Below are 23,434 nucleotides of genomic sequence, written 5' to 3'. Positions count from 1 at the left end.
CGGTGCACAAATGAACTTCCTTTCTATGTGCGCATTAACATTCGCTCGAACGGTGAAGGAAAACATCGTGAGGAAACAAAAGTCAACTTACCTATGAGATTGACAAATGATCACGAAGCAGATACAGAAATCTCAGATTTCTTCCCACACCTAAAAAGGTCACGCCACTTTATTTAATTTATTCACATAGATTCAATGGTTTGATAGCTCATGATACTAGATTTATCACTTTAATCATCTCAGAATGAAATGCATTCAAAGTATTTATTTACCTTGAGCTTTAAGCTTACTCAAGGGCGCATAATACTGAGTAGGCAGACTTTGTATTACGCATATTATTAATACATATATTGTGTATAAGGTGGATTGTTTGCGCGTGGGCGATCACATGCGATATGCAAATACCGCATTATCAAAGCAATTTATAAAGACGGGGCTGACGACCCGACATCGAGTAAATAAAGAGGTGAATGCCATTCCAGACTTTTCTTAATGAGTCTGTTGTGAATGTTCGTAAATATAAAAAAAGTGATTTTAAATACGGCTTATGGCGAAATCTACTAGTCATTGTCATGAACAGCAAAACAAACGAATATCTTGTCCGTACAAGATTCATCCCGTTTTATTTATAAGGTATTGCATACACTCAGTATTCAGAATAACAACACATCAAGTTGCTCTTGGGATTGCCGAGGTCATTTGACACATCCTCCAGACATATAAACAGCTTAACCAAATAATGAAATAGCCATAGAAAATTGTAACGTAAGTACACGTGACAGTGAATGACAGCTGACTTTTTAAAATATATGTGTTGTATGTACGATGCACCAAGAATACTCTTTACCGAATGATGGCATTAAAACGGTCTGTTCGCTCAGCAAACGTAACTGACGTATGGGAGAACCTCGATAAGCACCGTAGCAATCTAAACGGGTATATAGGCTCCACAAGTGAGACTAATTACAATACGCCTTGAACATACATAAAATATAACATATAAAGCTACACTCTTAATCGTAAATCATTTAATATCAATAGAAAATTGATTACAAATATCACCTTAGATAAAGAAATCTAAATAAACAATGCCGAGTAAATAAAGATAACACATGCCAGCAAGTAGGTCAGGGCAGTTTATCTTTCGATTGAATATATGTACATAACCGATGCAGGTGCATAATTTCAATTACGTAATTACATTATCACTAAATTTTATATAACCAAGCCCTATGTCAAATTTAAAAACAAGTCCGCTGCTATACAATTAATAATGAAAATTAACAAATGTGATATTATTCTAAAAAAAAAAATGTTTTCCCGGATCCAAGTGTATCTTCGTGTTGATAAATATATTATGCTACGTGTTTATTAAATTTATTTGGTATTTAAATAGAAAACGTGTTTTTATAAACTTAAATATAGACGAACCGGTCTAAGCACGACGCAAATTTAAATCGCCTAATAGATTAACGTAACCACCTCAATTTTTTTGTGTCATTAAGATGTCGTGCTTTGGGATTATGAATGTTAAAACAACAAGAAATAACGTAATAACACACGCAAGTTATCGTAATTTTGTGTATGTAATGTGTGTTTTTTAATCAGCTATTTATACACAAAACTTCAAATAGACTCACTGACAAGAAATAGTCCTCTTCTAGAGCTTGATTTCTGTTTAGGTATTCAAACTTCAATAACACAAAAATATGTTTTTATTTTAATAAAAGGCATTGTTGCAATTATATCTGTATTATGCTTAACAAATTACTGGTAAGAGCCTCAGCACGATCTATGACTGTATGCCCTCCATCAAATATTTGATATATACACATCCGTGTCAATTGCTAGTAAAAATAATTATTAAAAATTACATAAACATAAAATTGGCTGAAGTGCAGAAAAGTGCAGAAAGAATAGAAGAAGAAACGAGGCATTAATAAATTGTTTATTCATAAAGATCAATAAATTACTTTTCAATAATACGTCAATGTTTGTCAACATCGTTCAAGGAAGTTTATTATTTTAAATTTTCAGGTTTATAGAGAAAAACAATTTTTTAAACAAAATGGATTATATAAAGAATATTATTGTAATGTCATCTAAAACTTAGTAATTGTCAGTAATATTTGTATGTGTCGGCTTCAGCGTGTGACTCTAAAGACTGTTAGAACGTTCGAATCACGACTGTACAATAATGTATTTTTCTTTCTATGTGCGCTATATATATGTTTTACACAGTTACTTGTCTGAAATCAAAATGATCATACTTAGCTATTATCGCATTATTAGTAACTGTATGTTTGAAGGAACATGTCAACCTGCCGATGTAATGTGAAACAAATCATTCGCAAGCGTTAATGTCATTTAGATATTTCACTTGAAACGCTTTCGCTCAATACCAACGCCAGATGCAGCGGACTTTTGGCTCAGCACTTTTTAAACTTGAGCTCAGCAATTGTAATCAATAATCCATTCCAACACTCAACCAGAACTATTAAAAGATTCTTTTGTTTAAAAGTCAACGGTTCAAGTACTGAAAAAAACATGTATTACAGAAATTTTCAATTTACTACAAACAGTTCAACCGAATGTTTTTATATTTCGGAACATTTCTGTAATCGAATAACGCTAACAAGGAGATTAACAAATTTGATATGATTTACACAACGTATACGATTTTTTTTAATTCAAAATTACACACGACGACAAATTACGTTAAGGATTTCGAAAATGATTAACTATATAAACTTGATTGATTTGTTTTCCTGCACGTAATTACAGTAATTACTAAATAAAGTACAGTAAAGCATATTACATTAATTACACTATTATGGTATAGGTGCATTTCACGTGTAGCGGACAGCGACAAAAAAGTGTGGTCGTAGATTATAGTGACAAATCAAGGACTAATTTAAGGAGGGGGAACTGTGATACGGAAATAGCATTTTCATAATTGTATGATTTTTATATTTCACAGATAGTTGAATAGTATAGAATAAGAGTCCAGTCCAGAATCCAGGGAGTATTCTATTTAAACAAATATATACATTCCAGTAGAATTATTTTAAATAAATTTGATAACTTTTACAAAAAGAAAGTTTATTACAGAATAACGATTATTATTATATATATTATTTTTAGCTCTGTTAAATCAGTCATGTCTCTACATGTGCTTGTCTAATGTATACATCTAATATATATCTCGAAAGATGTAATGAATTTATTAATCTGTCAAGTAGCTTCCCAGCTTCCCGATGTTGCCAAACCTAAAAAATACCTTCGTGGAATCCCCAAGATTAACGTGCCTAGCGATAAATAAGGTTCACTCGTGTTTTTATTCCAATGTTTTATTTAGATGTCGAAACTCTGAAATGTAAATGGAACTACTGACTATGAGCTATTAGTAAACGATTATGGGCCGTTAACCAAACATTAACGATAAGGGACACTTAATTTATCTCATTAACTGCGGTCGACAATGCGCGTATTTGTAATTTATTAAAAATAAAATTGTTTTCCGCAAATTTCACACAACTTTACCGATTTAACTGTTAATTGTAAAGTTAATTGTCATATTACACTTATATTGGAAAATAAATTAACGAAATACGTTTCCCGTCTGCCAAAATATTTGTTTGACATACAGCAATCCTACTGAGCTATGAAATTAATTCACTGATTATTTAGTGACTTGTTTAAAGCTTTATTTACCTTGCTGTAGTTTTCACTAGAAAGAAATATTCTTGTAACGTAATAATAAAACATATTGCAAGTTGTGGTAGGTTTTTAAACCAATCAAAATTCGTTTATTCAGTTGAATCACATGATCACTTTGAATTGTCAACTCTACCGCCTGTTCGGAATCGCGACCAGCACATAAGGAGACCCACACGCACACAATGACCTGATAAATTCATTAATTTCTGTAGCGTAGTAAATTTTGTTATTTACGCACTAACGATCCTTCTACTAATGTCAATGTCCGTGGGCGGCAATATCATTAAACATCAGATGAGACTCTTGCCCGTTATATTAAAAAACATCACTTTATCTGTACTTTTATTAACATTATTGTCGGCTTGGTGGCGCTACTTTAGTCTCGCACAATTCGCCTATTTCCATCACTTGCCATAAACTTTGGACTAAGCCTAAGTTCGACCCCGAGAGTCTCTGAATACAAATATGTATGAACGTTATGGATTTTGACATAGATCTCGCTAATTCTCGTTTCTGAATCTTACCCATATGACGGTTAGTTAATAGTTAGGTAGGTATAGTTGATAGAATTTTACTTTTAACTTAGAGAATTTTAAATAAACAGTGTTGGCGATGGGAAGAATGTATATATTTATGTAAATAATTAAAAACAAAGTTTGTACCAATTTTTATTTATCGGTCCGATTTAGGGCCAAACCTGTTAAGATTCTAGGCGGTATGCCTGACGGGTGGCTGTGGGTGGTGTACGGGTGGGTGTACAAAGCTCTCGGAAAGTGTTATTGAACGACCTGTTCAAGCGTAAATAGATGTGCACTGACGTATCGGAAAACTTGTGCAATTTCCTTACTCAAGGCAAATTGTGTTTGTGTTTTTCATAAATTCGTAAATCCTTCTAGTACTCATTGTCTTATATTTTAAGACTATTCCACTGCACTAAATTGAGTCCCACACAAATAATAAATGTTTACGAGGTACATGATAAAATTTTCTTGCTGTGTTATTTGAAATAAATTTAGTACAAGTTAGTTATTTTTGTTAACATGAGTTATAAAGTTAATGTTAACAAGAATAGCTTCGCAAATATTGATTTATTTTAGAACAAATTTTCTTACAATAGAACAATACAGTCATTATTAGTATTGAAAGGTCTTTTCAAGCACTTTGCTTTCATCATAGGAGTTCGAGGCAGAATGCGAAATTCCATCCTTTCCATTTCGACGCCTGGCGTTCCATAGCGCTTTTTAAGGCACACACCGTGCACCACCACTTTGTTGAACCAGCTGCCTATAGAGGTATTATGGAACCGATATGACTTAAGGGCCTTCAAGAAGAGAGCAAGCGTGGCAATTATCACTTTATAAGTGACCCGCCTGCTGCTGCCTTCTGACGTATAAAAGTTGTATTTGCAGCACTTTTATTTCTCGTATAATACTTAGTTTACATCATGAGCAATATCGGTACAAAAGTTTAGCAAAAGACAATGAGTTCTGAAAGCTTCTTTAACGGATATAAAAATTTCGACATTTCGAAATGTAGTCTGCTTTCATTAAATATGTAGTAGGTAGTCGCGTAAACCCAGACAACAATAAATATAATATTTGTTATGGTATTAAATGTTCACAATCATTGTTGGCCTAGTGGCTTCAGCGCACGACTTACGATATATGTGCGTATTTATGTGAAGGAAAACATGAGAAAGCGGCTTTCCTTAGATCCAAAAATTCGACGGCGTGTGTCAGACACAGGAGACTGATCACCTACTTGCCTATTAGATTGACAAATGATCATGAAACAGATACAGGAATCTGAGGCCCAAGCCTCAAAAAGATTGTAGCGCTACTGATTTATTTCTTTTCATAAATGTTCTCACTTTAATATTCTTGTCTAATTTAAACTTAACTGTATTCGTAATTGCAATAAAATGATTATATAGGTACATTTTACAGCCCGTAGTAACAGAGAAGCGATAAATCTCAGTCACATAACATCAGACATTGGATCCGAAATAAAGATAACACTCGAATAAGTTTAATGGTCACGCAATAAAATTGTCGTTAACTTGTGTTTGCTCGCATAATAATTTCATGGGTACAGTATATACACTATCTACTTATAATAAAATATTTTTCATTGTGAAAGGTCAACACGTGAACTTAAGGAACTTTACACAGGCTGAATTTATAAAAAAAACTCAAAATAATATAGGTCTACCGGAATTTCATGGCATAAAACAAAAATAAAGAAATTAAATTTTTATATGGCAATATCAAGTGTCACCTGTCAAATTAAAGATTTCTATCCGAGATCTGTGATCGGCTGCTGAGATTTTGTGATTACCTTCTTGAAATTTGTTGTTTTTGTGAAAATCTCGAAAAGGCCACTTGGATCTCAAGCTAGAAATATTGTTTTCAATGTTTATTGCTAAATAAAGGAAAAGATGGTGTAAATCAAACTCAGTCTTTGATTTTAAAGCGCGTGGTTGATCGGTAATTTGGACTGAGTGGTTTTCTTACTTTTAGTTAATTTTATATTTTTCTTCGGTACTTAATAGAATTTTCCTTTCTTAAGAACCCAATGTATTCTTCATACAAATAACTTATATACTTCATCCTCATTAATAAAGACATAAATAAAAATTTAACACTAGAAAGATCGTTTCATCCAATTTTCCCTGTAATGCCCATAACAAAATTTTATTCCCTATTTACCATGAGATTCCGGTAGAACTATACCAACACTATCTAGATAAAGTATATATAATAAGTAATACACACAAACACATCTTAAAATACTAGTTTTTTATTAAATTAAATCGCGAGTATTAAATTGTTTCTCAACTGAATGTCAATCGCTTAGATTTATCAAATTAATTACAGATACTACTATTATTAAGACTTTATTTATTTATTTAATATCTTAAATAATAAAATATTTACAACAACACCAATATAACACAACAGAAAAAAGTATATTCAATGGAATTGAGAATAAATAATTATTTAATTAAATAAAGTATAGTGCTTAAGCCTAAATACTCTACAGATATAACAATCTAAAATTCTTTACCAGCTGTTGCATTTATAGACATTGTCTAGGCGAATTATTATGCGTTTGACGTATCATCGGAAACGACGGGTAATCGTCGATTAAGGTAAACAAACATACATCATGTGCAAGCTTATCGCATACAAATGTAAATATTATACTTAGACCTACGGAAGGTATTACGATACTTTAGTTTGATACACGGTCCCTCAACGGTTATATACCTGAAATGCATAATCGCGCTAACACTGCCAAATATTTATTAATTTGGTAAAGAAAACAATGAGAAAAGTAAAAAAAAATAGTAGCAATATTATTCTTGTTAAAATAATTTTCTTTAAATTGGGCCAATTCACCGATTTTCTGCACTTAAGATTCTAAAATTTTTGTTCTTACTTATTCCGAGATACAATATTTTTTGACATACGGAGGTCACTCTCACTTAAGTATCAACTCTTAATATCATGCTAATGTTGTATTTTGCCTCAATCCCTTTAGACAATTATTATTATATAAATAAATATATTTTTATTAAGTATTATTTACCTTACTACAATCCTAATATACATAACTATATATACCCTTGGGTATCGTAGGAGTTTAGTATGGCTTAAGCGACTGGTGTAAAAATTAAATGACCTTTAATACTATAGCGGTTAACGGTTCAGAAATGCAGCAGACAGCTGCTTGCCGTAGGTGTATACACAATTGCATCTGTTTTAATAATAACTATTTTTATTTTGATAGGTGAGTACTTAATGTGGCTTTTAATGATTTGAAATGAAGAAGGGTAATGATAACCCATAGGAAATCACATATTAACGTAACATAATATAACGTCTATTCATACATATATTATACGCGGCAGCAGCAGTTGTTGAGCAGTGTTGGCCTAGTGGCTTCAAGCGTTCGACTTTCATTCCTGAGTTGGTAGGTGCGATTCCCGGCTGTGCACCAATGGACTTTCTATGTGCGCATTTTACATTCGCTTGAACGGTGAAGGAAAACATCGTAAGGAAACCGGTTTGCCTTACACTGGCCATCGACGTAGGCCATAGTCGTAGTGTCGACTGCATTATGCAGTCGTGTTGCAACCATGCACGACTTCAACGCGACCGCTCTACAGCAGTCGGTCTCGACTGCAACATGCGGTCCGTCTATGGCCAGCGTTAGACCCAAAGTGTCGACGGCGTGCGTCAGGCATAGAAGGCTGATCATCTACACGCTATTAGATTAACAAATGATCAGGAAACACATACAGAAATCTGAGGCCCAGACCTAAAAAAGGTTGTAGCGCCATTGATTATTTATAAACGGCAATAAGCGTTAAATAATATGTAAAATATTAGTAGAAATATTGGGCTTATCAAGTTTTTTATTGAACTTAGTATAAATACAATATCGTAGTAAAAATGCATTATGGAACACATTGAATATGACAGGTACATTTCAATGTTTTTTATCGCTATTTGTTTGCTTATTCATGTGATCGCGTGTTAGTTAACGGTCTGCACTCTGCAGTAAAGGGGCCAACCGGCAAACCGGTAGTGTTTTTACCGCATAGAAAACATAATAAAAGAAATCAATTTTACGACAATTATTCAGTTTAGTTTCATGTGATTGCATTTATTACTACGAACTATGGTGCCTGTATACTGTATATTGATATTACTAAATAACAGTTGATAATTAAAGCGAACAATTCAAGTTCATTAGGGTCGAAGCTATTAAGTTAAATATTCCTTAACGTACGCCCTTACTTGCTCAGGCTTCCTTAGGTTATAAGCGCTGAAGCGCAAATAGTCACAAACTGAGAAAGCTAGTCGCCGCCGCTGTACGAGAATTAATATTATACTATACATCGAATATCATTTCTATAAACAAATAGTATTCGTAGTATAGTTTTATAGATATTTAAAGCTTAATCGAGAATATATTTTACCTTAAAACATCTTTGTGCATTATCTGTCTGTTTTAGTATAGAATTTTCTCAGTGTTTAGTTGTATTATGGACCTTTTTTTAAAGATAATCGATGAATCCATATTCTATTTATTTATTTAGGAAACAAAAACAGATACATCTCTAAAAGTAAAAAAACAAAACAAAATTAACACATTGGATATATCCACAAAAAGTTTCAGTAATAAAAAATAAGATATAAGCAAAACAAAACAAAACATGTCAGCAGAATGTTATTTAAGTAGCCAAAACAATACAAAGTTTATAAATCGAAAGAACGACAAACATACTAGTAGCTATAATAAAGAAGAAAGATACTAGACAATATTAAAGCTAATTATGTTTTTCAGTACAAACCGGTTCGGTTACACCGTATAAAATATATTACCTAGCGAAACAACAATGTTTTGGTTATGGGTAAGAATTCAGAACCATCACTCTATAATAAATAGTACCAATACAATTTATAAATAAAAGCTTGTTTTTAACAAGTCCTCCTACTGACCTAGTGGCTTCTTGACCGCATTTAGTTTGAATAATAAATTGATTTTACAGAGAAGTCATAACTAGGTATGTGGTTACAATAATACTTTTTAAATCTTATTTTAATGGAATAACCATAGAGTAGTACTTCTCAATGGACGGAAATGATTAGAAAAATAAATAAAGATTATTAGTATCTTAATCATACAGTTATATTGATAACATTTACGTGATTATCCATAAAGCTTTTCGATTATCACATGGCTGGCATGTGCTGAATCTTATTTCACTTCTAATACTATATGTTTAGTTGACTGGATAACTCGTATTGTTTGTTGTACGTTAGGTCTATATGACTTAATGACTTTCAATTGCATGTATGTACTGTACTAAAGAAATAAATATTGTAATAAAACCTTTGCAACGGCAACTTATATTTGAATGATTAATCATTCAATTTGCCATTGCAATCTCGTTTTTTAAACAGAATTTAGTTACAGTTCAATTAAAGATGTTGTATTTAAACAAAATAATAAATCTTTGTTTGTTTTAGAGGAATTTGAGTGACAGGCTTTTTGTTCATCACTATTTGATTTAGGTGTAAATGCCAAATAGGATTCCGTCGTAGATTAGTACAAAATATACATACACAAATTTGCGAGGGCATATTGATAACGTCAAGTAGGTCAAGAGCCTCACTTAATTGAGTATAATTATTTAAGTTAATTAAACTTATTTTTTCTAATAAGCATAGTTAAAATTAACAATTACAGTTACGTAAAAACGTGTATAAACCATAATCATCCACAAAAAATTACTTACGTTTGTCACATATTACAATATCTAATGTCGAATTCGCTTTAGACAAATTTGCATCGAATTCATAGTAATCTAAGTATATAATAAAATCGATAAAATACTGATCAATAAAAAAGAAACTAACGATGAACTTAATAGCGTCTCACGTGTTGAGGCACGTGGGCTATTTCTTTAAAACTGGTTAAGAAATCTCGCTCGCCAGTTATCTCACGCGGAAATACGACGTACTCTTGAGGCCGTCATGGCGGTTGCAACGTTTAATATTTACACGGTAAATAACCACCCATTACATTATGTAAATTATATAGCTTTGAATATTGGGCAGATTTAAATAACAAATGGTCTCGGCAGAAGACCCGCTTTTGCGCGTCAATCTAATAATGGCGGGAAACTTAGTAAACGTGAAAGTATAGCAAACTGCGTCAAATAATAAGGCTTGTGTTTTAGGGTAAACCGAAATGCTTGCCACGGGTTACTAAAAAAAAAAATTATATTTTGTTTTGTCATTTTCATCATGTCCCTGCATTTAGCTCATTGAAATGCCGTGTTGTGGTCACTAGACCTAAACATTACGACTTCACTTTGCACATCTTCTTTCTTAGATTTGTTTGTATGAATGAATATCTGTCTAATAGTATTTTTTTAGATTGTAACTAATAACGCGAGACGGTTGTTACATTACAAGTAAAAAATGTTTCAACCGGAATCCTAATTATCAAACAATTTGTGTTTAGAAACCGAAACCAAATAGCCTGATTGACACGTTTTATGCTGCACTCGTATGAAACGCCGTTTACACACTGAGAATTCAAGTGAAATAATGACAATTATACTCTATAATCGGTGGTTCAACAGTTGCTCACTCTGGAGGTTCGGCTGTCTTAAGACAAACAATAGCTGAACGTTTTTTTTAAATACAATCAAATTCATAGCAAAATAGTATATTATATATTTATAGTAATGTAAAGGTGATCACTGATCAACCTTCTCTGTCTGAGAAACGAAACGGATTTTTTGGTTTTATACGTGCTGATTTACTTACAATATTTGCCTACCTAAGGTATGGACCATCGTTTGAAAGTCGTACAGATAACCACTGCGCTATGTTTCAATCTCAATGCTGCTGGATTGAAGTATTTGGTCGTAACTAAGTAAGCAAAGTAGGGCCGTCTAATGATATACAGATTCTCAAATAAAAAATGATTATAATCTATGGCGGCGCAAAGTATGAAGTGATGAAGAAATACGTTTTGTAACTTCAAGACTTAAGTCTTAATAGACAAAAAGTTCTCTTCCGTAGTTTCTTCTACATTTTAATATAATTATTCAAAATCTAAGCTTTAATTCTAATTAATATTAAATATGATGCGTCTATTTAAATATTAACACTATATTTAATAGTCTAAAATTACTTAAATTAATTGAAGAGATTGTATGCATTTTCGTACAACTTACGTTCGACCGTAATTAGTGGACCTGATTTGCTAATTAACGTCCATTTTATACCTAGCTTTATATTCATGCTTACAAAACACATTCTTGTATTAACATGTTCCTTTTTAGTATTAAAACATAGTACAAAAAGTAAAAAAAAAGTTATTTCTTTTACGAAGGTTTATTATATGACCTCCAGTGTACACGCCAAATCGAAAGCTTTAGTCTGAAAAAATAAATCTACAAATTATGTAAGACAATTAATTATTGGAAGCCGTTAAGTCAACTGCGGAGTAGCGTAATTCATACATATATATACAAATTTCCGCTAAAACCACCCTTCCTCGCTACTCCTCCCTTCCAACGCGCTCCCCTTAAAGCTACAACTTCTACACGTTCTACACGTTCTGGCAGCGTGAGTGTCTATGTACGGCGGTGTCAGTTAACATCAAGTAAGCCTCCTGCCCGTTTGCCATCTGTTCTATAAAAAAACTCGTTGCAAATAATGCAATCAAGCAATTATACTCACTAATTACTTGTACAACAGCATATATTGGCTTGAATACAAAAGTGTCGGTGAATGGCGCTCAAGACTGCACACTAGTATCTCTGATTACATACCAAGCCAATATTATGTAGAAAGTTGCCTATCAATATACCATCGACAATTTTTCTTGTCCGGTGAAATTTGCTTGTAAGTAAAATGAAAACCTGTTACATAGTTCTTCTATTTTCTAAGGAATTTGTTTTCCTTTATTTATTTGTTATCCTCCATTTTTGTTCCTAATCACAATTCAAACTTGCTCATACGTCAGAAACACAAAAATAGTGTGCAATTATTTTTGACAATTGATACTGAGTATGATTGAGTGAGATACTGAAACGTAAAAACAGGTACAGAACACATCGAAAAGTTTTTATTATTAAAATTGAAAATTATTCGTAAATAATCGTTTAACTATGGTTTAGGGCGACAAAAGCAATTGTATACGAATATAAACTGCTCAGTTCTATTAATTACACAATAAATCAGGACAAACGCAAATTAAATTTTATAATGGTCAAACATATCAGACGATGTGTCAATTGTCAAAAAAAACCAGACTTTTTGTTTAAACGCGAATCGTTTCATGGATTTTGAAAGAACCGATAACCAATGAGACACTAAATACTAGATATAGATAATAAATATAAAATAAAGAATATGTTGTAACGGTCCAGCTAAGCAATTATTTTGTTTATATTTGACCAGTAAGTGATATACATGACGAATGAATTTGCTGTTTTTGTATGCTGGCTGGCTAGACTGATTTGATTTTAATTATTTGATTAAATATATGCTGATGTGGGTTACGTAAAGTCTATTAATTAATGAATGTTTTGTTATTAATAATTTCAAATTACTTTAAACCTATTATTACTGTTATCTAGCTAAACATAATATTAGGTATTTCCGTGTCTATACCCATTTTTACTGATGTCTTTTTTCACGTTAAAAGATTGTTGGTACACGTTTCATAACAAGCCTATCTACAGCAATATTAATTTAGTAATAGTAGTAAAATTGACAGTAGCTCACGCGTTTATGTATTAACTCCACGAGAGGCGTCCTTGCCAACCCCCTATGCCCGGCAACAGGTGGGCGGGAAGGAGAAACAGTGGAGGCAGCCAACAACTGAATGGGCAATCCACTTCTCATTTCACGGCCCCATTATATACGTTTTATGGTATTTACTGTAAGTGCAATTTGCATGAATAAATATGTTTAAAAATAGGAATTTTTATTATGTTTATTTAATGAATGTCTACCTATAATAACTATTCGTCTGCGAGTAATTCAAGTATATGTAGTGCATAAATTAGAAATAATCTTTTTCACAAGAACAAATTATATATAACTCAAAGAGTTCGCGAAATAATAACAACAGGCATTAGACTTTTTATAAAAATCCGTATTGGAGCGTAACTAAAAGAAAGAAAGAAACATTTGCAAACAATCTTAGATGCCAAAAAGCAATAACTATTTCTGTGATTTTTTAATGGATTTTCTCATTGTTTAATTATTATTTGACAGTTTAACAGGTAGGTGGTTTTACTGGTTGTGTTGCGCGTGATGTAACGGTAGTTAATTTAATCTTGGGTTCTTAATTTAAATAACACTGTAGTGTATGTAATGTGGCTCAAACATTTATTCGCTTCGTAAAAGTAATATACTTTTATTGGAAGCGTTAGAAGTCGATAAAAATTCCGCAATACAGCACTTGATTGAGTAATATATTACAGGTTCTCCTTTCATTTTATGCCTCGGGTTCCTATCAGAAAGTTGTAGGTGTGGGCTATATGCATGGGCTTAGTCAAGCCAGTGTCTTTAATGTGATTGGAGATGTTGGTTACTTGGTCCACCACTAGTACCCAAAGTACAACGTCTCCGTTTAGTATTTATGCTTAATATCTGTCTAGCATAGTGCTGGACAGATATTAAGCATAAATAAGAAAGTGTAATGATACAACATACATACGGTTAGAAATAGTACAAATAAAATAACTATTCAGTCTCATATCTAGTTAGATAGATAGTTAGTAAACATTTTTCAACGTTCTTCAGATTACGATGAGCCAGATCGGTAAAAGTTTAGCTTAGAAGCAAGCTCATTCCAGTTTAAATACAGCATCTTGATTTTGAACCAATTTCCACCCCTTTACTAATGTAGGATGCTCGGTAAGCAATTCTAGCAGGTCATGTAATTGACTGTAATTTGTCATCACACTGATACTTTAATTTACTATTTGAAACATATGTTTGACATACAAACATTTATCAATTCAGAACTTATCAGGTCATAACTGCACAGTCACAATCAGTAGACAATAAGTACGTAATGATTTAGCTAATCAATTTTTATACACTTTTGCAATTACTGCAATATATTTATCGATTCCTTGCTTACTGCTTATTTTATGTAATACGGCTGTGAGTATCCCCAAAATACTCATTCTATTTGTTTTCGAATGTGTTCACGAATCATAGATTGTTGGCTGTCAAATGCTCTTTCTTTACTTTATTATAGAAATACATAAGGCCCTGTACGTTTTATTTTTGCAACACCATTTAACGCAATACAAAACAACTTTCAAAATGTGCAATATTCGTACTTTCGCTATAATAAAGCTTATCAATTAAATGAAAAATGTTAACGATTTAAAATCGTTAAATTGACATTAATTATGTTAATGCATTTATAAGGTTCCACAAGCAATATTAGAATTCCAAGCGGATTGGTGTTACTCCGCACAACATCCATTACCGGCTTACATTCAACGATTTGAATAAATATTTTTATGGGACAGGGATTAAACGATTGGATTACGTATTAACCGCCTTTTATAAACTACTACAATACCAGGTAAAGGTGCATTTGCATTTAATATGTTAATTAGAGATTGCAAGTATATTGGGCAGCAAGGAATCCTGTTTGTCTTTGCTGGAGTCGCGGAGCTAACACAATATCCATATAACGTTGAGTTGTAGTAGTTATCATAAGATTATACTATATGCATACGTTGCATGGGCGGCGCTATGCAGCCCTTATCGATCGAGATAAAGAGGGCATTGAACTTACTGACGCGCGACGAGCAATTACTTTCATATGGCTTGATATAAACGTCGAAGCGACGCCGGTCATAATTGTCCCAATAAATGGCAAACAATTAAGCTTTTGCCTATTTGATTCTATTTGAACTTTATGAAGCATGTCAGTGTTACGCTTTTATTTATTCATTTACACATCGTTGCATTAATAGTTATATCATAGTAAAATCAGGCAACATACATGAAAAGACAACGGACGTCCATATCGCTAACAAGCGATCTCTACCAAGAATTCCAAGGACTTCCACTATTGAGGAAAAAGAACAAAAAATGCAGAAACTGTGTAGTTTATCAATCTTATCAAGCAGTTCCTCATTCACGTCAGAGGTGCATGAGTACGCGTTATCAAGAATATGAAGAAAAGTTTGCGCTTACATATTTTCATATATGCATATTGCTTATATAATTATCAAAGCTTAATAGGCAGCGTTGAATTTGCGGCTGATTTCTAATACGCTATGAGCCCAGGACAACGTTGGGCAGAGAAAACATCAAGGTTTTTAACAGTCTTGCTGAGAGTCAAGGCCTAGCCGCTGATCTCAGTAGTAAGGGCTTCCGATGACGCTAACATGACTTTTGGCTAGTCTTTACTCCAATAATCTATATTAAAAAGATTCTCAGTGTCTTCGGAATTGCGAGAGGAAGTTCATCGAGTGTTGACAATATAGAAGAGAAGTAGGCCGCTGTTTCGCAGCAGCAGTATTTACATTAATCCACTGATAATAGATTCCATTTACTCCAATATAATGGTGACGACTGCAAAAAAACTATAAAACCAGTCTATGGGTGGTAGATAAATTTTATTGAGCGAAGCAACCCAAATAGAGTTTCAAAGTCTACTATATTGAAGGCATTGCTTGTTGCAGATTGCTTACCTGAGTGAGAACAATGAGGTGCTTAGAACCCATCACTTAGCGGATGTCGTCAGAAACCTTAACTACTGAAGTAGGCGTGATACATAATAATGTTCATTAAGGTTATGTTATAATATTAAAATAATAATTCGCTAAATAGAGCTTTTTACGACATGTACCGGAAGCATCTTTCTTGGTTTATGTTGCTATTCATTATTAGATTACGGTTAAAAAAATATAATCCTTTCAAGAAAGACTAACTAACAATTATAAAATTAACTTAGACCGTTAATTTTATAATTTACAAATCATAATTAAAGTTGATCGAAACCTTAACCAAACTTAGTTTATCCTTACATAATTGAACAAATTTACAACGACATTACTAAAAAGACCAAACTGTCCAATATTTTTATACGCACTGAGTGAACCATTCACGGTCAAGTGCTAAATAATTGTTCATTTTAATTATTATTAAGTATTCAAATTATTGAATTGTAACCAATTTAAGATTATCAAATATAGGAAAGCGAGAATTATAGCGGTTTGCCGGGGCGACATTTAACGAACAATTGTTTCGATAACAATGATATGCAAGTTTGACCTATATTTTACGCATTTAGATTTGGGTCATACTGTAAAATTAAACGTCAAATAGCAATAATATCAATAATAATAATACTGATAAAATGTCGAAGCGGCGCATAAAAAATAATTTAAATTGTTCGATGCCTCTGATAGATTCAAGACACAACCGAATTGTCAATATTTTTAGTTCTATCTTACGCCCAAAATTAATAATGTATCCTCAATCTAAGATTAGATATCCTCAATCTAGAAATAGATTGAATTGTCGATCTAAGATGGCTAAAATCGACGAATAGGCGAATTCTAAGACGAATACTTATTTCATAAAAATAATAATATAATCGCACGAGCCTTGACTTTAATAAGTAAATGAAAGGGTTGTGAATCGTGACGCACTTACCCCGGTTTACCTTCATCACGAGAAAAACCCACAACTAATTGTACAATCGATAATCAACCTTAATATTTTGCAACTAAAGTCGATATTTAATATGGAGCATCGCTAATTAATGCCTTGGTTAATTACATGGAACGCAGTTAGTCGATCGAGCGCACGAGTCGATAAATTGTATCGAAATAACAAGAATCGAGGTTGTGGTTAACAGTAATATTTTGAATTTGCATAATTTATGTCGTTTGAGACGTTATTTACTATATTAAGTGATTAAAATTCAAAACAAAAATACACTTAATTTTTTTTCAATAATATAAATTGTTTACGACAAGGAAAACAGCACTTAGTTAAGTTATTTAAGAAAGTAAATATATGAACTACATATATGATAAATAACTGAAAGCTGCTGAAAAGTCAAACATTAATAAATAATTTGCTTTATAGTGCCAATTAATTGACTATTGATTTGGTGAATTGGCTGCTATTTGAGCAATACATAATTATGTGATTTCTAGGGAAGAGTCATGACCATTGAATCGGAAATGAGAGGTATAGTAATTAGATAGGGTATCAAGGGAATTCTCTTAATAATTACTCGTTATTAGAGCATATTTGTATGTACAAAAATATATAAGAATAAAATCATCATAAAATTGTCGCTTCACTGGTATTTTAATATTAAATATCACAAGAAAGTTGCAAGATTACACAAACAAATAATCGCTACCGGTTCGTAGGCGTGCTACGAAATTGTTCGTTAAACTTGTGATGTTGACGAATAATTTCGTAGCACTTTGGGTTCTCTGAATATGATTGATGGATTATAATCTAATATTTAACGTAGTCGTGATAAAACAGAGATTGTTTTATGTTTTAAGTGCGTAGTTCACAATAATATTCAATTATTCAAATTGATCAAGCAAATTGTTATCTAGTATTTTTGCCGAAACTAGGGGTTTATTCAAAGGCTACGGTGCGTAGAATATGTTAAAAACCTATTTCAATTAATACATGTTTTAAGTTTTAGACTTAGTTGTGCTTTCATGAAATTGCATAAAAATAAACATGACTAGTAAGAAAACGCATTAAATAGTTAGAAAACTACTATTTATATACTAAGGTCCGAGAAACAACGATTTCATACCCGTCTGATCTACGTCACAGTAACCAGAAACGCATGGCAGTGACTAAGACACTACATCCTGACTCGTTATTAATAGTGCATTACTATTAACCACTCATAATTTCCGGTAGGAAAAATATACATTGTTAAGATGTTACTATTAAGTTATTTAACCAATACCTGGATTAGATCTACACTGTATAGATGGATCAGTGTCCTGAACTGGGAAGCAATTTTGAAAAAAGAAACCTCTTTGTTTTGGTTTTAATAGAAATCTTTAAAAAATCAGAGTAATTATTATTTATTTGATTTTATCATTTGAGTGATTGATAACGTGATAAAATTATTTTATTCGAAAAATTTTAATAGCATCACAATTGGCCTAGGTTCTGTTATTTATAAATAAAGATATCAGATATATTATCTATTTAAAAGATAGGGTAGGATTGATACATCACAATAATTATTGTCCAAGGTTCAACAGGTTCAGAGTTGATTTTTTATTTAATATATATAAACTTTATGTTAAGTGGATTCCCGCAACATGCTGATTTATAAAATATAAAATTTTGGTATGGTAACAATGTGTATGTAGTCTCATCGGTTTTTGTAAATAAATTTATTCGTATCATTCATGTTATTAAGACTAATAAGCTTTTTACTCTGTGTACAATACTTGTGACAGAACAGATAATCCGAATGAATAATAAATCAATTAATATTACAAAATTCTAGAGCAAAAATATACATTATAAAATATCGATTCTACATAGTCATTATATTCAAATTTGGCCATGTTGAACCCATCCATTAAGGAAATCAAGGTCAATTTGCTGTAATTTTGTTAATAGCTACGTAGGTCGCGATTATCAGTGCAGTAACTATTGACAGTATTTTACAACTGAAAATATAAACAATTGGCCCACTAAAAAACTTTATTTTATAAAGACATTCTTATTTCACCTTGTTAAGAAGGTAACTAACTAATAGAGAGAAAGAAAAGTACGTACTATTTATAGGCAAGCATACCCTGCTAGCTGTCAACTGTCAATCCAAAAAACACAGATAGCACAATATTTTACACAATGCAGCCATGCACCATGCACCGGCGTCCGACGCTGACTGACTCAAGTAAACATTACATAAACTAATTGCAAAAAAATACGCATTAACCGCACTAGTAGCACGTAGCGCATGACGCACTCAGGGTTGTCGCCTTGGACGACTGACGTACAGGGTTTTTGCAAATTATATTTTTTTCTTTCTTTTTAATTATTTCTTTAACGTTATAAATAAAATAAGACTACAAAAACACCAAGCCCCACTAAGGGTGTATGTACCCTTGATATCGATGTAAATAATTTCCTGTTATAGTGTAGGTTGTTTGGTAGGTACTTAAAATATTAGTTGTTGCAAGTAAATAAAAAATAGCCTTTATTCGAGTCCGAGAGGATGTCCTCTACTTTTTCTGCCAGTAAGGATCTTTACGATCACATCATTTTTAAATACCATTTTTATACGGATAAGTTAGTTGTTACTTTCTTCGCTGCTCTAATGTGTGTCGCGACTCCTTTTTTAGAGATATCAGATGCTTTATATAACTTGAGAAAATACCTTTTTGGTAATAGCTATTTTTAGTTTAGATCTCCCCTTGGATCCCGGTTACCAAAGCAATTTGTACTTATTACTTGTTTTTCAGCAAGCCTTTACCTTAGGCTAGCATTAAAGTCTCCTGCTTATATATACTTCTTATTTAACTTACTATATGTACTTTATAGTTTTACGTACTTGTTCATAAAATTAATCTAATTCATTTTCGCTGGCTTCGGAAGTAAGTAAAATGACTTGGATAATAGACAAAGCTAAATTCAATGCATTTCTCAATGTATTATTTTAATATTTCTTTAGAAAAACCTAAGGTTAAGTGAAAAAAATATAAGTTCACTATCTTCAATTTTATCCTCCTCCATCTGTTCTAATTTCCGCCAAGCTTATACTAACTGACCATACGCCAGCTCTATATTCTCCGTTGTGTCCTTAGGAGACACGCAACCTCTCCACATAAAACAGACACACCTCAAAAAAGGACCCAACATAATATAATAAGCTACACAATTTGCAAGACAATCTTTGCACGTAATCAATACAACAATCGCTCAGCTTATCTCTATAATAGTTTAAATAAAACCCTTAGCTTTCATAATCTTACATACCATAAATGTAAAACAACTCTAAACCATTGGCTCGGTACACTTAACTACAACAAAACAGAAGCATTGTTAAATCATCTAATATAATTTTTTCCTTAATCCATCTTTTCATGCAACACGCGCACACATTTGTTTCGGCTTTCACAAACACATTACATAGTCATCATAATATATTCATATATTTGTTTATTTTTATTTATTTATTTTTCTTTTTTTTAAAACCAATTGTGTTGGTTGATTTAAAGAAGAGCGAAGCTTCCCTGTCACAGGTCTCTGACTTACTAGGGAGGCCTCTATCTGAATTGTATTGTACATGTATCTGAACAAATAAAGAATTTTGAATTTTTTTTGAATTTTTTTGAATCTCTCTATATATAGCATCTATGCAATTGAATATATGCTTGAATGAATTCCAAGAGTTCTTCCTCTGAGTATATGCGAGGCGACAGAGATGTGATATGGTGAGATAAGTAGATCACTTGGAGTGAGATTTGGTGAAATTAATAGAATTTAAGATTTGTGAATTAGGAGGAAGGTAGTCGATAAGCCCCACGGTGACCAAAGCGTTTTTGTTGTTGATTGAGAGATTAGGATTTTCAGATTTCTCACGACTATTCTGATATATTTTCGAAATTCTCTTTTATAATATATGTTTTCCCTTTAGCACCTTCAGCTTTTAGTTCGGTTTGTAACTATTTTCTTTTATTTAATACATCTTTAGTGAAATCTTATTCATTTATTTCAGATATATTATCAATTTGATCATGCGTGTAAAGAGGTTCTCCTTGTTTATTTTCATTTATACCAAAAAATACTAAATTATTTGTTCTATACTGAACCGTAATTATTTTACAGACACAATATTTTCGTATAGATAACACATATTATAGGTACATGTATTTTGTGCCATTATTTTTAGCGGTAACAAAACAGTGGCATTGCATTCATATCATGTTTTATTGTAGAAATAAAAATTCATTTTAAAACATAAAAAGGGTCATGAGACAGCCCTACGCTCTCACGGCAAACAGTGCGCTAGACCAACCATTCATCTCAATTACTGCTTCAGTAAGGTCTATTGCTTAGCTATGTACTTTACTTATCAAGAACATATGAACTCATCCAAGTCGCATTTTGATTGAGATCCTTTTATTCCAAGAACTCGTAGTCAACCCGTATATTATTTTAAAATATAAAAAATATCAGGACATATAAATCCTCTCAGATCACTCCGAAAAGATCGCTCATACTTAGTTATAAATTAATGCTTTTTTATTCACGTATACGCCTTTATATTACAAAAAAATCCATAAATAAGTTTTATTATATATATATATATATACGTTCGCTTTTATATATTTTTATTCTAAATCTAAGAATTTTCATTATTCTTAATCTAGAATTTTACATTTATTTAATTTCTAAATGTATCTACAGTGCAAAGTAAAAATAAATAAATAATAGTAAAAATACTACTGTTACTGGCCATGCCCGCTTTTCCGGGTTTAAAGATATTTTAAAGCGACATAAATATAAACGACTTAACATAGTTTTTATAAGAATAAAACCGAGAAACCGAAATGGTCAATAATTACTGGATTTTCCACATACGTAGGTACCGCCATTATTTTATTTTTAGGAGCAAAAACAACATTAAAAACTGCATCATTATCGTTGCTTTTTACAAAACATTTTATATATACCTTGTGTTAATCGTATACACATTGCTGCGCATTATAAATAAAAAAATATATTTTACTAAATGTTTTTCGTATATTTTCCAATCAAGACTGGAGCGTCCTCGATGAGGTGAACACTTTTAAAATCTACTAATCATTTGGCTACGTTATCTTAAAAGCATTCATACCTTAATCCTTTCTTGAAGCGATGTAACAATTTAATAACATTAACACTCGTAACAACCAACGTGTAATAGACATCATCATTTACTTACTAAAAACAATCATGACGACCAAGGCTTGCAAAGCGAACCTTGAGAAACAAGGTTTTACATTAAGGAAATCAAACCGATACATTCGATTGGGAATGCTTTGAAAGGTCCATTTAAAAGGGATGAGAAATACCTCGATATACCTCACCAATAAATCATTGTATTCAGTTACGCTTAAATAAATTCAACAGATTTGGTGTGCCTTTTTCAAGACCGTCAAATTATACCGATATTTTTTTTTTAATTTACTCAGACAACTCGTGGGAATTATATAATAAATAAACGTTACACAAAATACAAAATGGAAATTTAAGTTAATAATTATAATAGCTGTAATTTAGTAAATGAGTTACCTATATATTTAAGATAAGATTTCAGTGAAATATTTGGAAGTACATATACGGGAAACAGAAGTAATTATATTTTCTAATGTCCAAGTATATCCAAAACAACGAAACGTAGATTTATCCTATTAACAAATGTGACAACTGTCTTATAAGGCAGATGCTACATTATATATTTAGAAACCGTATACGGTTAAGTCTAACGGCTGAGTTTTATAATTTCAATTCAGCTAATCATTAAATCAATTAGCACTTCCAAAGTCCAATTTAAGTAGAATTTTGTCTTATCACTTAAATGTACATTCATTAACACTATTTACTACATGAATTAGTTAATCACTTGTAACAATTATTATTTACAATATATCTACTAGCAGTATTTCAAAACAATATTTGTATTTTAGATACAATTAACCTAAGTATGTCACCGACATCTATACGACTACCATTCTGCCGCACTTTCGACGGCACCATTGACGCATATGGTATTATGCCGTATTAGAGGAAACTGGATTTTTAAACAAATGCCGCAATAACTGCTCCAACGTGCTCTCCGAGATACACTTGCAACAATTTCGTGTTCATTTCATTTTCTAATAGCCTAGTAAGATTCTTTCTCTCATTCTTTGTCTGACACAGTGAGGGAGTGGCACATAGACAGAAAATTTATCAGGGATGTGTCGAGAGCTGAAGCCACTAGGCCAACACTGCTCTGAACACTATGTACTGTAACTACTATATTAATAATGTCTTCAAAATTATAAATATTACTACGGTCTTAGTCACTAACGTAGATAGTATAAGTCTCTAGCTTTTGTTTTATGTAGTAATCCATAGTATTATCATGTTGATTTAAATAA

At 32.0% G+C, this 23,434-nt stretch overlaps 1 protein-coding gene across 5 annotated transcripts in view; it reads right to left on the bottom strand.

Annotated features, from left to right (window-relative positions):
• The window catches only part of LOC123708994 (nuclear factor of activated T-cells 5), a 64,018-nt gene that overhangs the window by 19,333 nt on the left and 21,251 nt on the right, over positions 1 to 23,434 (bottom strand). The window contains exon 1 of one of the 5 annotated variants that reach the window (XM_045660066.1): positions 19,080 to 19,183. The exons of the other annotated variants lie outside the window; for them this stretch is intronic. The gene's annotated coding sequence lies outside the window, so the exon portion shown is untranslated. Of the gene's footprint in view, positions 1 to 19,079; positions 19,184 to 23,434 lie in introns of those variants that run through there. 5 annotated transcript variants of the gene reach the window in all.

This window comes from Pieris brassicae, chromosome 4, assembly GCF_905147105.1.
Source record: "Pieris brassicae chromosome 4, ilPieBrab1.1, whole genome shotgun sequence".
Taxonomy (NCBI): Eukaryota; Metazoa; Arthropoda; class Insecta; order Lepidoptera; family Pieridae; genus Pieris; species Pieris brassicae.
This window is presented reverse-complemented; position numbering and strand designations above follow the sequence as displayed.